The 13562-nt window shown below is 40.1% G+C and overlaps 1 protein-coding gene across 3 annotated transcripts in view; it reads left to right on the forward strand.

The window, feature by feature from the left end:
- The window catches only part of fars2 (phenylalanyl-tRNA synthetase 2, mitochondrial), a 185194-nt gene that overhangs the window by 22048 nt on the left and 149584 nt on the right, over positions 1-13562 (forward strand). The gene's annotated exons all lie outside the window — the stretch shown is intronic.

The raw sequence follows: 13562 nt of genomic DNA on the forward strand, positions 1-13562 counted from the left end.
CATTATTACATTATGTGGCGATTCTTTAAGCGTTCGTCACACTAGCACACTTTTTAATTCATTGAAAAAGTTCTTTAGGGATTCAGAAGTAGTTCAGTGGCATTGCTCGAAAATAATGTTTTGTGGCACTTTACTTTTAAGCATGTAATTAGCACATTATTGGAAATGTCCTACACAGCCACATAAGTCTATATTCTACAGTTAGCCTGCTAGAGGTGAACTAAGTTACTTTATTCTCACACCTGTCTAATCAGGTCTAATTTGATTAGACATGCCAAAGTATTTTGCCATTGAGTGACACAAGGTCAACAATTGAACAGTGTTGCAGTGGCCTTGTCTACAGTAGTAGCAACAGTAGTATTGTTCTCGGTAGCTTTAAAACAACTGGAAACATTTCATCAGTGCATGTACAGCTGTATTCAGATTGGATTTGTTTAACAGGGGCGTCAGTAATCCTCAGTGATAACACTCTCATCTGGATGGCGGTGAAGGTACCGCAGGATGAGTGAGTTTCTAGTGGGTTGTATTTTAAACTAATCCAGATGTTTGTATAACATATCGTTATACAGTCAGAAAACTGAAATTTGATATTGTAAATATAAATTTAAGGCTTTATTCTTGTGACTGCAATTATATATAATTGCCCCTTCAATCAGTTTGCGATATCTCACTCTTCCGATATGTTTAATATGGATATGCAAGTTAGGAAACTAAATATGGTGGCCAAAATATGTATTTTCCTGGTAAATGCCTAGGAAATTGACAGAAGAAATTGACAGTCAAGAAATCAGCAAGTAATTCAATCTGTAATTTTCTCAGGAGAGAAATTTACTCATTATTTTCTGGAAAAAGTCATCTCACTGGTCATTTTCAGTGTTTATTTAGAATAGCAGCAGTTTGTTTATGGTCTAAAACAGCTGTCTCAAAGTCTTTATGAATGAAATGTAAAGTTTACAGAGCTGTTTTTGAAAAATCGAGTTTGGCCTGTTTAAGTGAAGTTGGTGGTCTCCCTTCTTCAGCATGAAGATCGTTATCCATCAGTGTCATATTACTATGATTAGATGATTTGACTGATTGCTTGCTGAGTTCATGGCTCTTCCTGCTGCTACAGGCAGCACACAGGCATGCAAATTACATACAATCACAGGCACGAATAATTTTTATACCTTCCACTGTGTCTATCAAAATAATTAGTTTGTCTTCTGCCTCATTATGTGAAGTGCTACATCTCCAAAATCATCTTAAACTGAGCTTCGTTCATCTGAGCTGTGCGAGCATCATGCTTGAAAAGTACACTGACACAGTGGCATTAGAGCCCAACTAATAAACTGGCGTGCCAGTGTTATCGGCTGATGTGAGCTATTTGCAGATAAATTGGTATCAGCGTTCATAACGACCGAAAAATGACACGTAAAAAAGAAACGGAGAGGCCTTTGTGTTGTCGCTGTGTAGTTTGTCCAATAGGGGGCACTCTGAAATTTCTCTGCTGGCAACACAAGTTCTGAATGCCACAAGTCATATATGATACGTTATGTTGTTATAAAGACATTACTTAAATGATATTAAACATATTTTCATCGCTTCTCCTCTTAGCGTTAATAAGCCTGGCAACATTCACATCAGCCATGCCTCGTTTTGCGACCGTAACGTGTGAAAGCCGGTATCCTCAGTCAGACATTAGAATTGGCCTACATTTAAGGTGTAGGTAATGGTGTAGGTGGTTGGGATAGTGTAGTGGTTAACACTTCTGCCTTCTATGCTGTAGACTGGGGTTCAGTCCCCACCTGGGCAAACACCCTACACTATACCAATAAGAGTCCTTGGGCAAGACTCCTAACGCCGCCTTGGCCTACCTATGTAAAAATAATCAAATTTTAAGTTGCTCTGGATAAGAGCGTCAGCCAAATGCTATAAATGTAAATTTAACATTACGGTAGTTGGTGAAGCTTTAGTCAGCTTCTTATTCACCAGCTCCTTGTTCATGTTTTCCCGTTCCACCTTAAATGGTGCAGAAGTTACATTCTGGTACCTTTAGGCTGCTCCTGTAACTGCTGCACCATTTAAGGTGGAAAAGGAAAATAAGGTGGAAAACAAGAAGCTTGCGAATAGGAAGCCAACTTTGGCCTCATGTCTGAATGATGCCATGGTTAATGTATCTGTGACTCGTGTATCTGTAGTTATTGTCGTCACTGGAAATGGATAAACTAGAGGGGACACATTAAATGTGAGCTTAAAAAGTATCGACCAATTTTTCTGTGCGTGTGGGTGTGTGTGCACCTTGTAATTGCACCCTAGTGTTAGAGTGCAGCATTGATATGCTGTAAGATTGTTCACAAGTTGCAGGTTGTGAAAAGAAGCTGAACCTCTTGAACTAAGTATGCTGACTATAGATTATGCTCTATGGGATGGTTTGAACATGTGGGCAGGGTAACTCTGCCACCTTTTATTACTAAAACCATCCCAAGACCTGTGGCTGCCATCTCCTCCAATCACACGCCTCCTTGAGCACAGGCCCATTCTTTGCCAGTGCGATCCCGCCTACACGCTTCCTGAAACTAACAGCTCCAAGAAGCTCAGGTGTTGCTATTTTCGTGTGGCTTTGCTCCTCATCGTTCCTGAACTGAAAAGTCTCTATTGGATCTCCTTGGGCCATATTCATAAAATGCAGCACCAGATTTTCTGTGACAATAAGGGCAAATAGCGTGGCGTTAACACATTTGCACATTCATAAACAGGGATTACCATTTACGCAATGTGCAGGCCGCACTGTTGTCTCATTCATTAAAAGTGAAAGACAACATTTACTAGCAAAAAAGCATTTCATGCAAGTAAAAACTGATTATTCAATATTTAATGTTTAATATTGAAATTACTGATATCGAGTTAAATATTTTGTAAATTGAATTCATGAGCTAGACAGAATATAAAAGCTAAAACGGCTTTCGTAGTAATTCAAATTTTAGCATGTTAATTAAAAAAAAACAAATGTTAAACTTTGTTAGTGAAATTATTACTGGAATTAAAATACATTTGCGAAGATTTTATAATATTGTTATTGTTTAATTGAGAAATAAAATTTTACGTGCTAAAACATAATTACTGTATTTAAATGTTGAATTTTTAAGATGTCTAATGAGATTTCTATACATATTTTTAATAGTAAAATCATTCTGAATTAGCTCAGTTCCTTGATTAAAAGATAAAAGCGTATTCATCAATTTACTTTTACATTTCAGTGTTTCAGTCATTCATTCATTTATCTTCTAAGCTACTTAACCTCCTGGGCTGTGAGGTGCTGGAGCCTATCCCAGTGTCACCAGTCCATCGCAGGAGAGTCACTTCTTCCTTTAATATTCATAGTTCTGTTTCTGAGAATTCTGTTTTTCTTCAGTAGTTTTGTTTCTGTTTTTTCACTGGGAGTGGTTCTTTAATATGTATGAGCTCATTTACATGTTGTTTCTGATTGGCTCTTGCCCAGGACACCAGTGAAAAGACCACCATGTTAAAAGACACCGGCCGCTAATCTCCAACACCTTGACTTTATGAACAGCACTAATTTCCTGTGATGCACATTTTGCATGACTGTGCACTTTTACTGCTGCGTGTCATGATTCTGGCCCAATGTTCCTCCCATTTCATCTGCTAGTAAGCTTGAAGCAGCACCCAGGCCCTTAGCCTGTAAGTCTACTTTATGGTTTAGGCTTCAGTAGCTTCCTTAATGGGCTAAATGCTCGCCTGCTATGACCCTCTCTCCTGCTGTTTTGACTTTGGATTCACACATGAAATGACAAGGAAACCTTTGCAGGCCATCAGGAATGCTGCTTTGATATTCACCCGGGCAGAAATGACTGAGCCGAATATCTCTGAGGATCTCCTGTAAATAAGCTAAATGAAGTCTCAGAAGGAAAAGAGAGACAGTCAGCTGGTCTATAATTGATGGCGAGAACTTCTCAGAAAAGACCTTCTTCTGAATTCAGTTGTTTGTCTCTGGGGATGGACCATGCTTGTACATTCTGTCAGTAAGTCTGCTGTCTGCTTCCTGCTGGCCTCGTCACCTTATGGTCTCTTGTCAGTGTTGTACATGACCTTGCAGCTGTACAAGCACCCTTCCTCACGTAAACCTCTGCTGCAGCAATGAAGCCCAACAGCCAAGGATAGGCCTGGGCTGCTAACAGAGTCCTCATATTTCAGGTAAACCCTAAGGCAGTTGTGAATGTCACACATAGTGTACCGTCCTAGGCTGCTTAGCATAGCTTGATACCTTCTTCTCTGAAGCCGCTTTGCTGATGTACAAGAGCTGAGACATGATTTTTCTCGTGTCCCGAGACCTGAAGCTGTTTTTTGTTGTCTGCCACTTCGTGGCTGAGCTGTTTTACCTTCTAGACATTTCCATTTTACATAAATGCATTTACAGTTGATCCTGGCAGATTTCGTAAGGCAGAAGTTTCAAAACGTGACTGAGCTTTTCTGTTTGACCTCTCCTGCTTCCAGTATGTGTCTAAGGCAGGGGTTTGGCAACATGTGGCCCCGGAGAACTTCTACTGCCCTGTTGCGGCTCCACAGCAGAATTAGATGTTTAGATAAAAATAAAATGACCCTTATTGCAGTAAAATAAAGCTCGGCTGATCATTTTAACAATCAACAGTTTTGACAGTAAATGGTCTTAAACGCTGGAGTTAACGTGTACAGTCTCGCCTAGCTAGCGAAACGGCAAAGAGGAATTTGCGATGAACATTGATGATTTGGAGACAAATGTTCTTTTTTGCGTTCATAATCACTCCATCTAGTTTCCTGATACATTTAATCTGCAGTTAGAAACTGTCAAACATTAAAGTCATGAAGCTGAAGTCAGCTTCTCATCGCGAGCCTCTTGTTTGAATTTTCCCATTCCACCTTAAATGGTGCAGCAGTTGCATTCTGGCACATCAGGCGCCATTTAAGGCGGTATGGAAAAAACTTGTACCGGAAGCTGACGAATGAGAAGTGATGAATGAGAAGCCTCATAAAAAAATACAACATTTGAGAAAAATTTTTACAAGAAACTTCAGTTTTTGCGGAAAAGTTTCCTTCTAGAGATGTGAGAAAGGCGGCTACAGCTGAGCTGCAGAGCAGAGCAAAGTAAGTCAGTGTTTTCATTTATATTAGATTTTCAATCTATATTGGCACATATTGAGACAAATGTTCAGCCAAGATGGTAAAATGTCACATCAGTAAAATGGGCATGAAATGTTGTGCCTCCCAAAGTGGTTTGATTTTTTTTTTTTTTTTTTTTTTTTTTTTTGAGAGGACAAAATGGCTCTTCTTAACATTTGAGTTGCCAACCTCTGGTCTGTGGAGATTTGTATGTCTTTGTGTTTGATTTTATTCACCTGTTAGCAATGGGTGTGGCTAAAGCACCTGAGCCTATTAATTAAGATGAGTGGCCACAGAATTTTGGGCCATATAGCGTATGTACAGTAAATGTGGTAATAACATAGGACATCAATTTACCTAAAGTTTAAAAAGTAAATTATGTTGTGGTCTTGCTTGTTTAAACAGGCTGTAATTGAGTTTTTACCGTCACTGGGGTCAGTTACCACCATGACTCTGTTAACAGTCTCCGGCCCCAGGCCTGGCTGGGACACGAAGCGAGAGACTGAGAGAGAGTGAAGCCCTGGCAAAGTTCCACCACAACTGAAAAGTGTCCGATAAGCAAGCGAGCGCACTCAGCAGTCTCCCGGCTGTCATGCTCCTCCGATTACATCAGATGTGACAGTTTGTGTGGCACAGATAGAGCCAGCTAGACAAATAGAATACGTTCGGCCCTTGGGGGCCACAGCGAGTGACTGGCTCTGACGCTATGGGGATGGAGAAGGACAGCACACATACCTTTGCACGCAATACACACCTGCACAGGAAGACAAATTGAGTGTGTGACTGTGGAGGTGGGTAGGAGCCTCCACACATTTCCTGGACACTCATAAAAGTTTACCTTGTTTATATTGTCGCTCACAACTCCTGCTCAGGGTTTTGACAGCTGCTCTGGGCTTCTGCTCCTGAAAAGCACCTTTTATTGCATTTTTATCCCCCACAAGAGCAGCTTTAGGATGCCGTTGGATGTCAAAGGTTTGCTCAGCATCACAGTTTCCCTGAAAACAAAATTAAAATGCGCTCTCGCTCCAGTCCCCCCACCCAGTGTTCTGCTTATATTGTTGTTTAGACCTTCCAGCAGAGAGGCTTTAGCACATTGCTACTCTGGCATTCAAAGTATTATATTATTCACTTTTGTATTACTCTGTATAGATGAAGACCGAAAGATGAAAGCACATGATCAGAATCGGTTTCACTCACTTTGGACCCAGAACAATTTTGACATGTAGAAATATTGCTGCAAAAGGGTAATATCTCTGATTTCTGGTGGCAGCAATGTTGCCTTTGTGTTCCAATCATTAGATGAGAGAGGCTCATTAGAATGTAATGTCATCAACCCTTGTTTTTGAGGGGAAAAGGCCCTAAATTTTGCAGTAATTTTTGGAAAATATAAAAAAAAAATTAATAAAGCAAATTTCAATTAAAGGGGAATTCCACCCATTCAAAATTTCTGCATAATTAAATGGTTAAGATGTTAACCTTACGTCTGTTGTGAAATGTGCTGCTGAAATAATATGTAACCTGATACCTGACACTCGGTAGTTTTGAGAGAAATTTTTGACCTCAAACATGTATAGGCCTTGTAAGGTCTCCAAAGAAAATGTATTTTTTCAGATTTACTGCTGTTTTTCTATTATCACCATTGCATATAAGCAGTCAGAAGACACATGTAGGTTGTATTATACATCACAGCCCCAGTTTCTGTAGAGAGGAATATGTGCCAAATTTAGATGCAGTCACTACAGTGGAAAAACCTGAAATGCAAACGACATCGAAACATGCAGGATATTTGCCAAAACCTAAAACAACATATGTTCTATTCAGTTTTACTGTGCTTTGACCTCTTTACTGAAGAATAAAAATGCGTGAGGATTTGCATTTAAAACTAAATTGCTGAATTTCAGATTTGAATACAATCTGCCTTGAAATGTAAGGAAGGTATGGCTTTCCACTGTGCGGTACTTTAAACAACTTGAAATGAATGTAATGGATGTTTTACCTATCATGTTGGCATGTGTCTGTTAAAACACAGTCTCAAATATGAGTTGCATTTCAATTAGGCAAGAACGTTCCAGGTATAAAGATGTAAAACGACACCAAAAATTTCTGTAATAGAGGTTTTTATTTATTTTTTTTTTATTTTCCACTTCACCTGTGGGAAAAGTAATGACATGTTGTGTTTCGCTCTTTTCACTGTCATGATTAAATCTCAACGAGGCAAACGCGTTTAAAGTGCTGCACAGTGGAAAGCAATATAGACGTCCCTTGGTTACATTCAATTCTGACCCAAATTCAGCGCTTGATTTTTACAATGAAAATCCTCATGACTTGAAAACTTGAAGCCACATGGTTTGAAAACAGTGTAATAGAGGTTTTGATTTTGGCAAATATTCTGCATGTCATAAGGGAAAAAGTGCAAGGTCATGTGTGCAAACTGAAAATGTGAAAAATCGGTGGAATTCCCCTTAAAGTCACAAGGCAGCATTAATGCTGTGTTTGCAGTTTTGTTTTCACAGTTATTCAAGGTTTTTATCACAACTTGTAATAAAAGAAGAGCTTTTATTGCAGAATATCTAGCCTGCTAGCCAAATTCATCTCTTTCTAAAAAGTGGTTAATACTGTCTTATGTTTCAAAGCTATATGTACTGTTTGAGTTTCATAATGCTGGTAATATAGCATGAAAGCATAGACTTTAGACTTTATTTAGTCAGAAACCAAAACAGTGTAGAACTGAGTTTCTGAGAACTTCAAGCTCTGTCTTTACAAATGACAACGCTTTGACAAATGGGCCGCTGCCACTTCTGCAATATGGCACAAATGTGGAGGATGCTAACTGAGTAAGGTGTACATGGGGGGTGACGTTTCTGTTAGCGTGGGAAGAATGAGCTGTGTTGGCCGAGGCGACCGGGATGGCATTGAGTGCGTGGGCGCTGGTGGCACTCCCCTGCGTCGCCATGGAAACAGGGCTCCAGCCGCGAGCAGTGGCACCTGTCCTTGGCCTGGCCTGAGGACTGCCCTGGCCCAAAGCCCAGCTTGGCCTTCTTTGCCCAGGCTTCGTTCAGGCTCCACTTCCTGTGGTTGTCTCCAGCTAGCCTGTGGGCGAGGGCAACTGTGCAGAGAGTGGGGCGATGGAGCATGGGACAGGGGGACGGGACGGAACGGCGTGTTCCACTCCCTTCCTTGGCCGCTTAACCCTTCGGCTGGATCACCATCTGAAGTGTGAAAGTGCGTGACGAGGTCCTGCCATGCCGCATCGTTATGGAGGGAAACACCTCTTGCATGCTCCCCCACACTCCCTGCGGAAGCAGCAAAAGCAGGATGGAGAATCCGCTCCTGAGGAGTCTGTTGGCTCTTTGCTGTTTTTCAGTTCTGTTTGCGGTTTAGGTTTTGAGGAATATCAGTGTTTCCCCGGAGTGAAGATTTGAATCAAATGATGCTGTATAGAATTTCATTAGTGAAGAATTCATGGAGTCTAGAGGAGTTGTTTTCCTTTGCGTTTGCTTTAAAATACATAAGTATTGGCATTAAATAAATACATAATTTGATTCCTTGTACATTTGATTGTAGTCTGCGATGTCAAAAAGTGGGCAAAACATAGTGGTCTTTCCTGCATCTAAATGAGACCGTACAACAATAGCTTTAATTGGTTTGAAATTAATTTTTAATAAAATATTCTCCATTTTACGTATGAATAAAAAATGCAGCATCAATTGAAAGTTTACAATCTGCCTGTTTCAATGAGCTAGAAGTGAGTAATAATGGGTCTATATTTACATTTTTCTTGCATTTAATTTTTACACTTGATGTTCATGTGTGTGTTTTTTGTTTTTGTTTGTTTTGTTTTTGTGTGTGTCGTGTGTGTGTGTGTGTGTGTGTGTGTGTGTGTGTGTGTGTGTAAATGATCTCTGTTCTCATTGCCTGCTCTGTATTATGCCTAACTGCAGCCCAAGCTGAAACACTCCTTATAACTTCAATATGAGTGGGTGGAGCTAAACTGCTGTTGGCTGAATTGGTAGATATTTGTAAATGAGTTGATTTTCCTGAAAAAAAAAAGAATTTAAAGTAGCTTATTTTCCATACATGGACTGTATAGACTGGAAAGTGAATTGTCATTGGCCTCGTGGAGGGAAACACCTCTAAAATTTTCTCACATACTTCCTGCAGAGTCACAGAAGGCAAGATGGAGAAAAGCTGCTGCCGTTTTTGCCTGCTTCAGCAGATATGGCTCTTATTATAGGCAAATTACTCCAAGCTGCAATCGATTTAATCCTGATTTCAGTAGCCTCCAGACCCACAGAGATGTCCAGATTACCGGCTTTGAGTGATGGCAGTAAATCGCACCTCATCATGAGCTACAGTTGCTTATTTGGTTTGCTAGAATAAATTGAATGACTCGAGCCTGAAAAACGCAGCTCCTTCCTCAAAGTGAGTTGGCTGGTTCAGATCAATTCCACAGATAACATTCTTCTTTTTTACTGCGGTGTTGCAATCATGAAGGATTTTTGGAGCTACAAAGAATGTCAGTGTCATTGTCATGTTCTCCTTCAGGATATGTATTTGTCATGATTCAGTCAAATGATTTATGCTTTGTCTTCTTTGGTCTCTGGAATAATTGTCAGCAGCTGCATTCAGAACAAAACACTGGAAGTGTATAAAGGACACAAAGCAATTAGACTGTGTGGCTATCTGGCTAGAGCCTTAGCTGCTGCCTCATGTTGGTCATGGTTTATATTTTTTTTATATATATATAATCGCCTCGTTGACCTTGACCCAGGTTTTGGTTTGCTATTAATCTGTGCTCTGCTCCTTTGAGAGTGACACTCTGTCACTCCTCCTCAGACTGCCGCTGTGCTTGATTTATTGATGGTGTCCCCCAAACCGCACACTCTCAGAGGATCTGTGGGACTGGATGGAGTGCTCGCAGTCTCTGCTGCAGAAGAGTCGGATAGCTCTTTCTCCTTTTTCATTTTGCGTGCACTTCAGTTTCGAGGAACGCACCCCCCACCCCCCAACAGCTTAAATGAAATGACACAGAGCAGGAGTTCAGTAGGAGTACGTCCTTTTGTAGTCTAATCCTAGGCTTATTCTGTGACTAGATTTGTTTCAATTGCCTGCTCATGAGCCTGCTAATTTTGTTTTTGTTTGTTTATTACATTGTATTACTAATAGTTATGTAATTATCTATGGAAATATATATTTAAATAAAGATTTTGAATATGACTACCTCAGTAAGTAAAATCATAAGAATGTATGAGTTGCAGAAATCTAACACACAAATTTGAATTTGTTCCAACCTTCAGTGTGAAGCATCTTAAGCACATTGAACTTAAACATGCTGGTTTGTTCACCAGTACTTTAGTTTTTGTTGTTTTTGTTTTTTCTTTTTTTTTTCTCCCCCGAAGCTTGACCGAAGTAATGGGGCTTAGTGGAACAGTTGGTATGCAGTGATTGGAGGAGAAAATGTATTAGACGAGCTTCAGAGTGATTGGCCGTAACACAGCAACAAGGTTATTATTTTTGTTGCTCCTCTAATAAAGTTCCTACCGCAAGTCAAGGCAGCTTTTTAGATGGTCATAATTGCTCATGTGGGCCCCCTAGTGTCTTGGGCTCCTGGGCACATGCCCATGAAACCCATGGCACGCGTGTGATGAAGCAGAAGACAAATGAATCTTTTTGAAGTTCTAGTTGGTGGAATACAGTTCATTTTGCATCCATGCTGACTCCACTGACAAGAAAGATTTAGTGAATTCTCATTACCTGCAGAAGAATTGAATAATTGAATTGAGCAGTGTTGCATTTTCACTGAAAAATTGATTGGTGGGCAGGATGTTGTCAGTTATACCCATGTTCACATTAATTTATTGGTGTCTAAATAAATCATGCTCAGTGAGTAGTAGTTAAAAAGCCATCAGTCCCAATCTCTAGCCTCTCCTAATCGACCACTCCAGGCCAGGAGTGCTTTTTTTTAATTTACATCTTAAAACACGATGCATGGGAAGAAGCTTCTGAGCTGGAATTATATATTGGATCTTCAAGATGTCCTTAACATGTCGGAGTATGGTGACAGTTGTATTGGATACAAGCTCCATAGGGCTGTAGATATGATCCTCTGTGAGTGGTGGACACAGGGACTCTATACATATATAAGATCCCAGCCTGGCCAAAGTGGCATACTGAGGTAGTCATTATAGCTCGGAGGTGTCAGTTACAGGCGCCCTGCGGTGTCCTTGTCCTGTTCTTTCACACCATGTTTGACCTTCTTACTGTGGAGAGAGCAGCTATACTCTGTCAAAGAGGAGGCACAGTGTGGGGGCATTAGCATCAGAGGTTAATGATTATGTGGACCTGCTGTCCTTGAGGAGATCTTCAGCAGTTCCTCTAATGGACTGCACAGAGATTCCACTGCACCTAGACGTGGTGGAGAATACAGCCGGACATATTTTACTTGTCATCCAAGGGATAATGGTTGGGTCAATTGCAGTGCATTACTTGGCTGGGAGAAGTAGAGCCAGTGTAGTGGACGTCTCCGAGGAGGTTGAGAGCAGGTGTGATATTCTTGAGTGGACAGGGCTGGGAAAGTGATTATTATTATTATTATTATTTTTTTTTTTTTTTGTTAATATGTTGCAGCTGTAGCTGCTGCTGGATAAGAATTATGATGAGATTGCCGTGCATTTCCAAACTAGTCACCGTAGGTTGATCACTGCAAATGGCGATACATTATAAGCAGTCACTGCTGTGATCTGGCTTTGGTTTAGTGATGCAGATCTGACAGTGACGTACAGTAATAATTCATTTCCACAAGATGCTAAAATATACAGGACAAATGAGCAATGCAGATCCTGCACAGCTGTAGAGAATGTCTGATGTTCAGATCATTATATCTCTGTAATTCTGTGTGTATAAATTATGAACACAGCGTAGCATTAAGGTTTCAGGTTCTTCTGTTCAGTTGTATGCAGGCTAGCAAGAGTAGCGCGCTCACACCTCCGACAGCATTCACAAATTGGTTGTTCATTCCTACCTGTGCAGACCATATAAGCCAGGTCACTCAGCTGCTAATTACCTCATACAATAAAAGTTCTTGTGCAGCTATGTCGCCTACTTAGATGTTCACAAAGTTTGTGTATCAGAGTTGTTTGTCATTTTACTGTTGCTCTGCTAGAGACTAGCAGATGATGGTGTACATAAGTTCATACAGTAGAAATTGTCTTAAACAATCAACAGCTGATTTGCAGGGCTCTCCAAAAGTGGGACCGAGCACTGATGTTGGGCAAAATGGCCTGGCACAAGTTGGCAGTTCATCTCCGTGCCATTCAGCAGGGTTAAGGTCAGAACAGCGTAGGCCACTGGAGTTCGTCCACACCAAACTCATCAAACCAGGTCCTTATGGACCCTGCTTTGTGCACAGGGGTACAGTCACGCTGGAACAGGAAAGGGCCTCCCCCAAAACTTTGTCACTAAGTTGGAGGCATATAATTCTCTAAAATGTATTTTTCTGCTGTAGTGTTAACATTACCATTCACTGGAACTGAAAGACTGAGCACAAAACCTAAAAAAAAAAAACAGCCCATTATTCCTCCTCCACCAAACCTAACTGTATTTAGTATGTATCATTCTCCTGGTAGATTCGTCCATCGCAAGATAGTGAAGCCAGGGAACATGTTTCTACTGCTTCAGAGTCCAGTGGTGATGTGCTTTGCACCACTTCAGCTGACGCTTGGCGTTGCATTTAGTGATCTTGGGATTGTATGCAGTTGCTCAGCTGTGGAAACCCACTTTATGACTCTCCTGATGCACAGTTCAGAAGCATTTTGGAACATTGCAGTGAATGGTACAACAGAGGAGAGGTAATTTTTACACACTACAGGCTTCAGTACTTTGTATGTGTGTTTATGTGGTCTTCTGCTTTGCTGCAGAGCTGTTGTGACTTCTAGATGTTGCCATTTCACAATAATAGCATTTACAGTTTACTAGGTAAGCAGTCATGTCACACCCATAGCCACATTGTCACGTTTGACAAATAAACATTGTTATATGTATTTATAAAATATACGTCTCACTGAATTATATAAGGCTCACTGTAATTCAATCAATCAACCTTTATTTAAAGTTGAAGTGCATTGAGGGAGACCCTCATTTACCGTGATGCCGAGCCAATACAGAAATCGAGATTGTTAAATGGTAAAAAATCAAATGCTAAAAATTATTAATAACAGTAGTAATAAATAAAGAAGAAAAAAAATCAATAAACCTTTAAAATTACAATATATTCACTTAAGATGAAATAAGGATTAATAAATATTTTTGAAGAAATAAAATTAAACTAAAATGAAATATATTGAACAAAATTGAAATAGAAGCGCATTCTTTTTTTTTTTTTTTTAGGATCACATTATTTTTAGAAGGATTTTGTTTTCCTTTTAATAGTT

The sequence above is a fragment of the Pygocentrus nattereri genome, chromosome 3 (genome assembly GCF_015220715.1).
Source record: "Pygocentrus nattereri isolate fPygNat1 chromosome 3, fPygNat1.pri, whole genome shotgun sequence".
Lineage (NCBI taxonomy): Eukaryota > Metazoa > Chordata > Actinopteri > Characiformes > Serrasalmidae > Pygocentrus > Pygocentrus nattereri.